The sequence below is a fragment of the Schistocerca gregaria genome, chromosome 5, assembly GCF_023897955.1.
Source record: "Schistocerca gregaria isolate iqSchGreg1 chromosome 5, iqSchGreg1.2, whole genome shotgun sequence".
Classification (NCBI taxonomy): domain Eukaryota; kingdom Metazoa; phylum Arthropoda; class Insecta; order Orthoptera; family Acrididae; genus Schistocerca; species Schistocerca gregaria.
The window spans coordinates 273,821,252-273,830,845 of NC_064924.1; the positions used below are offsets into that span (position 1 = coordinate 273,821,252).

At 37.4% G+C, this 9,594-nt stretch overlaps 1 protein-coding gene across 1 annotated transcript in view; it reads left to right on the forward strand.

Annotated features, from left to right (window-relative positions):
• LOC126271946 (transportin-1) overlaps positions 1 to 8,919 on the forward strand; it is a 128,203-nt gene extending 119,284 nt beyond the window's left edge. Inside the window, exon 20 of the mRNA XM_049974374.1 lies at positions 5,709 to 8,919. The gene's annotated coding sequence lies outside the window, so the exon portion shown is untranslated. The remainder of the gene's footprint in view (positions 1 to 5,708) is intronic.
• Positions 8,920 to 9,594: the final 675 nt, after the last annotated feature.

The following is a 9,594-nucleotide window of genomic DNA, read 5'->3' on the forward strand; positions in this document are numbered from 1 at the left end:
ACAGCTGTCGCTGTGAATGCCTCAATATAGAACATTGGGTTTAATATCCTGGTGCAGGATCCTTTCTTAGCAATTGAAATTCATCTAATAATCATATTGTACAGATGTTGTCATAGTCATTACGCTGTTTAAATAATTTCAGAATATTTTGTCTTTTCAAATTTCAGGCTGTTTTTGATGTCGCATCATAACCCATTTAGTGGGGTGTTTTTTATATGAGAAAAGAACAAACTTCACAGTATTTCATTAAAATCACCAGTCTCACATTATTTCACAAAAATGCCAGTCCCGCATAATTGTTTTTGTGAAATTTTTGTGTTCCTACTTGTTAGCTTTAAGTCCAGTTACCTCCATGTGACAGAAGCTGTGAAAATTTTCTTGAGTCGGTATTTCCTTATGTCTTACATAGCATCACATAAACAGTTGAGCCAAAACAATGACCACTGCACATGACAAGACTGAACAAATGGTGCCTGGTAGCATTGCAGACATGCAATGCAGTAAGAAAAGTTTGTAAGCAGAGTGGAGATGAATGGCGACTTATTATACTGGCGATATAGAGCAGATTAATACAGCAAAGCACCTGGTAACAAGCAGCTAATGAACAGTTGCTCACATACTACTGTCGTGTTCATCTGTGGAAAGTGGCTTAAGGACACAAACAGTTAATAGGAAACAGCATGTTGGATGTCCTGGCCTCAGGTTTGAGGCTTGCTACCTCTGTAAACAGTATAAGTAATGATCTGTAAAATCTTGTGGCACAAAGAAATGTTGGTGCAGTCGCAAGTGTTGCAGAACAGTGTTTACCTAGCATTGTTGAGCACAGGTATTTGTACCAGATGGCCCATACATTTTTCCATATTGAACCAATGACATAACTATGATGGCAGGATTCGTGGGATCGAATAGGTTGGATCGTGTGTCAGTGGAACGAGTGGCTTGGTTGGGTGGATCACATTTCTTGTTATACCAGCTTCTGACTGGCTATGTATCCAGGGGACATCTGCTTGAAATGTGCACCACACCACAGATAAAGACCATTAGGAGCAGTACTATGCCACAGGGGCATGCACCTGCATTTCCATGGCATATGTGGTAGTAATCAAAACTGACAGCTAAAGACTATGTGAACTTTTTTGCTTACCATGTGCATACCTTAATGTTCCCAGAAAGGGTTGACATTTTTGAACAGGTTAAATGTCCTTGTCACAAGGCCAAATTGGTGCTACAATGGTTTGAGGAGCATGATGGTGAATGCAAGTTGGTGTCTTTCCACCAAATTCGCTTAATGCATACCCAGTGGAACACATCTCGGATCCTATCAGGTGCCAGCTCTGTGCCCAGAGACCACCAGTCAATATTTTCAGGATTTTCTTGGCAGAGCATAGATACCTGGGACCACTTTCAGAAACTTTCCAAGGATTTGTCAAATCCACATCACATACAATAACTGCTGTATTGTGTTCTAGAGGTAAACCAACACACTATTAAGTAGGTGGTTGTAATGTTAACAAACATGATTGAATCTTCAGCACATGAAACCAGTAGATTATATACAGAGGCATATCAGTCATATTCTTTGCATTGGAGGTTTTAGGAACAGTATTCTTTCATTCCTGTTTGAAGTTTCACGACATTCCACAGCATGCTTCATCCTTATCACAAGCTTATTGTTGTTAACATGGCAGTTATCTTCCATAAAGTATATTCTATCACATTCTGTTTGGAATAAAATGTTTTGTGCTTTTCAGCTTTCAGACCAGTTATGTCGTAGCTTTTACTTCTTATACAGGTGCTACAATGAAAAAATGACTATAACAATTTGGGGGAAAGTGGCAACATTCATGAAGGTGCATTTGGAATGGGGATGAAGTAGTAACAAAGGTGGAAAAAATCCCAATAGTTAAATTTTGTCCATCTCTGGTAAGAGAACTTCAAAGTATGATAGCATGTGCATGCTTAAAGAAAGCTTCTCCAGCCTGTAAATGCACAGTTTGATTCAAGAGGAACAAAGTACAAATACAGAGCATGAAATACATCACAATAAGTTGTCAAGTTCCACGCTTATTGTGTGAAAAAGCTATTAACTATAGATAATGGGAGACTAAAGATGAAATTACTTCGATACTTGTATTAAACACAATGGAAAAAAATTTAAAAAAAAAAAAAAATTGGTCTTGAAGTTTGTATCTAGAAATTTTATTTGGTTTGTGTGTTCAAACTGGTAAAACTCCCAAAACATTTTATAGTGCACAGATATCTTCAGTTGAAAGCTGTTTACAGAAGAGTTATTATGCCTAGCACAGATGAATAGAAGTAGTTGGATATTTCAGATTCTTTAGTTTTCATTTTTAAGTTACATACAAAAAGTAACTGCCTGGTAAGTCAGTTCATAGGTTAGAGGAAGGCAGTTGCGCTCCACCTCCAATAGGGCTATGTTTAGTGCAGCAGTATAGTGTTCAGACCAACCTTGAGACTGATGAAAACTTTTCTTAACTTTCTGAGAAAGTAGTTGAGTGTTGATCTACACAGAGAGAAAGAGAACATTAGGCTTTCCTGGTATAAGAAGTCTGGAAAGTCTCTTAGTTTCCTGCTGGATTCTAAAATCAGCTCACTTCAATATTTCGTCGATACAATTGTTTGCCATCTTCAGGAGAACACTGTTTCTGCTGATAAGTCCCACTGAGAACTGATAACAGACTGTAAATCGACATCCTATATGGGCCTCCATACCATATATGCACCACTATTCACAGGACCAGGTGGAAGAAAGAAGGCAAGAAGTGTCCCACATGCTACATCGGGCTCAACCACCGCGAGATGACATCTCTTCCACAGAGAGTAACCATTTGTTCAGTCAGGAATTATGATGTTGTAGTAGTTTTACCAGCTGACAAGGGGAATGCCACAGTTGTAATTACATGGGATGATTACTTCCTTAAAATGGATTTACTATTAGACGACCTGGCTTACGGAAGACTATGTAGTGACCCAACAGAAGTGATTCAGCCCAAGAAACTTTCACTTTTGAAAAGGAGCTCATTGTCCAAAGATTTACGTAAGAAACTTCATCTTGGTGCTGCCATTCCACCCAGATTGTTGTTGTTGTTGTTGTTCTGGTTGTTGTTGTTGTTGTTGTTGTTACCTTGAGTCCAGAGACTGGTTTAATGCAGCTCTCCATGCTACTCTATCCTGTGTAGGCCTCTCCGTCTCCGAATAACTACTGCAACCTACATCCTTCTGAATCTGTTTAGCATATTCATCTCTTGGTCTCCCTCTGATTTTTGCCATCCACAATTCCCTTGAATACTAAATTGGTGATCTCTTGATGCTTCAGAATGTGTCCTTTCAACCGATCCCTTCTTCTAGTCAAGTTGTGCCACAAATTCTTCTTCTCCCCAGTTCTATTCAGTGCCTCCTCATTAGTTACATGATCTACCCGTCTAATCTTCCACATTGAAAGATTCTATTCTATTATTTTGATGTCTAAACTGTTTATCGTCCATGATTCACTTCCATACACGACTACACTCCATACAAATACTTTCAGAAACAACTTCCTGACACACAAATCTGTATTCGATGTTAACAAATTTCTCTTCTTTAGGAACGCCTTCCTTACCATAACCAGTCTACATTTTATATCCTCCCTACTTCGAGCATCATCAGTTGCTCGCCAAATAGCAAAACTCATCTACTACTTTTAAGTGTCTCATATCCTAATCTAATTCCCTCATTCCCTCAACATCATCTGATTTAATTCAGCTACATTCCATTATCCTCATTGTCCTCTATAGAGCCCTCCTTAGCCATTTTGCATTTCTTGTCTGTTTGTCTGCTTCATTTACTGCATTTTTATATTTTCTCTTTTCATCAGTTAAGTTCAATATCTCTTCTGTTACCCAAGGATTTCTACTAGCCCTTGTCTTATTACCTACTTGACTCTCGAAGCTATCCATTCTGGAAACTTCCTGGCAGATTAAAACTGTGTGCCGGACCAAGACTCGAACTCGGGACCTTTGCCTTTCACGGACAATTGCTCTACCATCTGAGCTACCCAAGCACGACTCACGCCCCATCCTCACAGCTTTACTTCTGCCAGTACCTTGTCTCCTAACTTCCAAACTTTACAGAAGATCTCCTGCAAACCTTGCAGAAGTAGCACTCCTGAAAGAAAGGATTGTGTGGAGACATGTCATAGACATTTTTATTTAATAGCAACATTTTTTTAGCAGAATGATAGAGTAGCTGTGCATAGTACTTTATCATCCATATTCAGCAATTTATTTATGGAGGACTTTGAGGAAATGGCACTGATGACTTCAACTTTGCAACCAACATGCAGATGGAAGTATGTAGATTATATGTTTTCCGTATGGCTCCATGGACGTGATGCTCTCAAAAGATTTTTGTACCACTTCAACTGTCTTCACCTCAGCATTAACTTGACCATGGAGGTTGAAAGTGATAGGACGATTCCATTCTTGGACGTTATGGTTTACAAAAAAACAGATGGTACTCTGGGACATCCTGAGGATTTCTACGCAGATCATATTGCACTTCCGACATGGGACAGTTTAACCCATGAATTTGTGCATTTGATGACTGTTTTTTTAAGGAACATGGATACTTGGAGAACCAAATTCGTCGGGCCATGGAGTTTGGACCATCAGCGGAGGTGCATGAAGAGGAGCATAAATCGATGGCCTTGGGGCATATCAGTTAAGATTGGAAGAATTTTGAGAAATTTTAACATTAAGAGTGTGTTCCATCCACCTTCAAAGATTAGAGCATTACTTAGGACTGTGAAAGATGATTTGGGGCTTAGGAAGCCTGGTGTATACAAAATTCCTTATCGATGTGGGAAGGCTTAAATCAGTCAATTGATTCGCACACTTCATGACAGGTGCGTGGAACATCGCCGTGATAAGAGGCTAAAACAGACGGAAAAATCAGCGGTAACAGATTGCTTAAAAGAGGGACACAGTATGAAAATTGACAAAACTGTGATAGTTGCCAACACTTCCAGTTTTTGGAACAACCTCTATAAAGAGGCATTTGAAATTAGGTTGGAGGATAATTTAATTAATACACACAATGGGTTTCCTTTTAGCAGGATGTGGAAGCCTCTACTATCCTGCATCAAAACAGAACATTCTTCGGTGTGACGAGTTAGAAAATCATTTCAGAGTGCGATATATGTCGCTGCCATTGTTCTACTAAGGACGGCACCATGTGCCCAGTCTTTGAGGGCAGTAACTGTGATTGGTGGCACATGGCACTGAGTCCTATGTTGGACATTGATTTGCAGCCTTACATCTGTTCTCAGTGGGTCTCATCAGCAGAAGCAGTGAGGAAACCCAAAGAGACTTTCAATAAAGAGAACACATTGCAACATCACCGTTTTTGTTTTCTACCCCCTACCCTGTTTCTGCTTCTCACATTCGTAAAACTTATACAGAAACAAGTGGTGGCTTTGGCACAGACAGCACAAGGTGTCTTCCCTTCAATCATATTTTTATAACAAGACAGCCATCAATAACGTACACAAAGGTGGAAACCATAGTCACAGTGCAAACAATAGACAAACCCAGCAGAATGTAATGCAGAGTCTTAATTTCCAGTGAATAAAAAAGTTTTTATGTCAGTTCTATATTTTGTTGTTTTGTACCCAGGGAACAGTATTTTTGACATCTTCTCTGTTGCAGGTGGTGCACGGGGGAGCAGCGAGGGGGGGTGGGTGAAACCACTTTACCGGCAGAGTGGCATGCTTCGGCTGATGCTCCACGGCCCGCATCACACCTGGATTGCGCCGCAATTCTAACATGGCGGCACCCCGGCCTCGAGCTGCAGGGGGGGTGGGGGGTGGGCCGGCGGGGAGGGAGGGGGCAGGGGAAGGGGCGCGAAGCTAGGGCCAGCGGGTTCTCAAAGTTCAGTGTAATGGTCTTTTTATGTTAAAATTCCGTTCTTTCTTGTCACTTTTTATGCTTTAACATGTTTAAAATAGGGAAATTTTTCAGTCGCTACTGGAATTTTGTGGGATGTCAGACAGTTCTAGAAGTGGAATTAGGTTAACATCTAAAAATTAAAGTAACTGTACTTTAAGTTTAGTTTGTAAGATGTACCTAGAGTAATATTTTTAAGGCTTGCATTAATAAAATTATTGGTAAATAGACATTAAAACATTACAATTATAGGTGTGAGGGGAAATATCTGAATCCTCAAGAGACGCCTAAACGGCTCCGACGGACAGTGTATATTGTTCCAAAAATTCTTCGGTAGTCTAGTCCGTCTCTGCTTCCGACCCCTGCATTGCACTTGTGCTGTATATGCAGGAGACTTGGTAAACCCCCTTCCCGGTGTTGTGTAGGAAAATTTCGTAAGTTTGCCACGGCAAGTGGGCCGAGTACTTAGAAGTGCCTTAGTAAGCATCACACGCTACAGCAGGTGCTGCTGCAAATATGTTTCATTTTGTTGAGCCTCACAGATCTAATGCTATTGTTTTTTTGGTGTGAAGCAATGTGTGGTTTTTTCCTTTAAAATGGTGGTTTCACAAGCAGAGTTTTCATTTAATCACTTGTTAAGTACAGCAGGTCCCTTGATTACTTTTTATTTATGTGTAATGTAGTTCTTTCTATAGTTGTTGAAGATCATTTGATTAAATGCCAGTGACTGTGTGATGCTCAGTTGCTATGAGGTAGGCACAGTAGACCAGCCAAAACATTGGTCTGTAAAATGTTTTCCACAATAATCTCACAGGTCTTCATGTGAGTCAATTCAGTCGTTTTTAGTGCTGTACTTTTTATGCTGAATTTTGTGTGTGTGTGTGTGTGTGTGTGTGTGTGTGTGTGTGTGTGTGTGTGTGTGTGTGTGTGTGTGTGTGTGTGAGTGAGCTGTGTTATTGTTTTTCATGAAACTGAGTACAATTAGTTGAGCAGTTATCAGTGAATGTGATTAATAACCTTGGTAAATTTTTAAGTATTTTCTTAATGTGATCAATGCTGTAAGTACATGTAATAATGTAAGTTCCTTTTTATAAATGAAGATAGTGAACATTTATTTCTGTTAATAATTTAATAGTGGGTGAATATTTGCTTTACATGACTTGCAGCGTTGTTGCAAGTATCTTTAGGAAATTGTATTTTCATTCTTGTTGAGTGACAGAGCTTATACTGTTTTAAGGTCTCTATGAGAAATGTGTACTTCAGCTCATAAAATCTGTTGTTGACTGAAATTTATATTTTTTTTAGTAATCAATTTCTCCCAAGTCGCCTTCTTTAAGTTCCTTTGACATAGTTTTGTTCCCAATGACAGAATCTCCACAGTCAGCTTTTTCCCTTAGTCTTTATTCAATTACGTATACTTCATTGCCATTTTTACTACATCGCTGTTATGTATATTTTCTAAACTATTTCGTGTTGTCAGATATTTAAAATCTCTTATCAATAAAATTGCTTTCAATGCAGTTACTGTAAACATAGTCACCTTTCTAATCAAGTGTTTGGTAACTACAGTAAAACTCATATATCAGACTTAAAAGTTTAATAACAGAAATGAACCACATGATGTATAAATTACGGTTTATAAACAATGTTAACGTGTTCTTCAATCAATCTTCACTGGTTAAGATAATCAGTAGTATGTTAATCAATCCTTTTTGTAGTCGGGTATAATTTTTGAATACACTTTGTGGAATAGTAATTGACCCTAAGTTTTTATTTTTTTATTTATGACATTAGTGACTGTGGCAGCTTATTCTTTTTGTTGCCAAGTACTGGTTGCTCTTCTAGAATAAGTATATAAGTAGATTGATAAGTCTCTGATGATGTCATGGTTTTTCCTTATATTGTGCTGTGATAAAAAAAAATGCATCCTCCATGTCTGTTATTGGTGTCCTCATTCAGTGCAGGCACATAGAAATTTGATCATTCCATTAATAAATGCAGAAAAGGATACTGATAAATTTACACAGCTTAAAATAATGTTTTGCTCAGATGTTCAATGTTTCACTAATTCCTGCAAATCTTCATACAGTGTACTGTTGTTTATTTTTTTCTTTTTAAAAAAAGTTACTTGTTATGCATAATTGGTAAATTAATACTGCAGGAGCAGAATTAACTTGTTTTAATAAGTTTGTGGATGCCAGATTTTAGTACCAAAGTAATAGTAAGTGTCCATGCTTTAGTGATCTGTGATTATGTATAGAATATTATATAAGTTGTAATGTTAAGGGTAGAAATTATATTTTTGTTAGCAAATCGTGGTACTAAAGTTGTGAATGCACATTTATAATGCTGTCATTTGTTTTCTGTTGTTTAATGGCAGGTGATCTCACTGGAGGGACACTATAAGTTCTGTGACATTTCTAATGTTTCATAAATGCTATGAACTCTAGCCCTTTATCTTGTAAGGCAAACGATGATTTTTTGCAGAATTTCTTGTTTTACTTTCTCATGGCCTGTTACATGCATCCACTGAGATCACTTGACTTCTCTATGTGAAAATGCATAAACATAGTGTAATTATAATTCTGTAATAATATGAAATCAGAATTTTTGTGTATAGTATTTAATGTATATTTTCTATTGTGTAGAAATATTTTTAAGATTTTATGTCACTGCATTTTAGAAGTGATTTCTTATACATAAATGTGTATGTAATAATACTGTGCATATGTAATGTAATTTACTTGTAAATTCTATCTGTTAGTTGAACATTTACACATTGTACAGAATACTCAGAAGTAGTGCAAAATTTAAAAAAAAAATTAAGATAAAGGGAGAAACGAAGTATCTGATCCTTCCGTTATAAATGCACATGCTTTCATTGTTACATTATGTCATTTATACTTCATAAAATTGTCAATAGTCACTTGATTTTGTTATCATTTCAAAATTAAAATCTTTTGTTGTTTAAGAACTGTTTTGTCATCTTATATTCAAATAGTCTCATGAATCGGCAAGAGTTTTCTTAGGTCCTTACCAAAGTATGAAAATGAAATAAACTGCTGGAAATATTGGTCAGGGAATATCCAAATTTCAACAATCGTACCTCTGAGAGTAAAAAGATAGCTTCAATGCACGATTGGACATGACATCAACTTGACTTTTTGTATATTGCACCAGGAGTTATTTTAACATAATATAGTGTCTAACAATTTTTACAAGATAAAATGGCTTTAAATGAATAGAAAAAACACTGGTGTATCCAGCAATCAATGCTAAGATGAAGTTCTGAATTTTGAAAGCTCGAATGAAAGCTGCATTTCTCTTTATGCAAGTTGCAATTGACATACCTTTCAAATTTTTAAACCTGTCCCAAAAAATTCAGCAGCAGATTACAAGGCGCTGTATATTAAGATAACCTAATCCCATCACTAATTTTTAACTTTTTGTTTGATTGCTTTTGACTGACAATTTGAACTTCTGTTTCACAATGCCAATCTCAAATATTTAAGCTCTCCTATTGAAGTCTGGCAGTATTATTGCCATTAAAGTGTGGAGAAAAGCTATTAAAATTTATCCCATCTGGTGCCAACAAAATGATCTTAGATTTGGAAGGCCATGGTACTTCTCTGTGCAGCCTGGTAATGCC